Source organism: Theobroma umbraticum, unplaced genomic scaffold (genome assembly GCF_002168275.2).
Source record: "Theobroma umbraticum cultivar Fairchild unplaced genomic scaffold, ASM216827v3 scaffold_39.0, whole genome shotgun sequence".
Classification (NCBI taxonomy): domain Eukaryota; kingdom Viridiplantae; phylum Streptophyta; class Magnoliopsida; order Malvales; family Malvaceae; genus Theobroma; species Theobroma umbraticum.
Genome location: NW_018397281.1, coordinates 218,648 through 218,950, shown reverse-complemented (window position 1 = coordinate 218,950; position 303 = coordinate 218,648).

Below are 303 nucleotides of genomic sequence, written 5' to 3'. Positions count from 1 at the left end.
TTATACCTATGTTTTTGTGTGAATATTGTAATTCTATTAAAGGAGGATGATAAGTTTCTATCTCTCTTTTGTTTGTTTGTCATTTATTTGTGTTTTTTAAAGCATTTATTTGTGGTTCTCCATATTCTTCATACCATTCAAAAAATTCTATTAACATTTTATGTTTTCCCATGAAATTATAATAATTTTGTAGAATTTTGACTTTTTATTGGTCATAATTTTTGAAGTAAATTTTTCTTTTTTGTTTATTTTTGTCTGAGTAGAAATGTTTTCTACACAAAGTTTTATCTATTTCAAAATCTT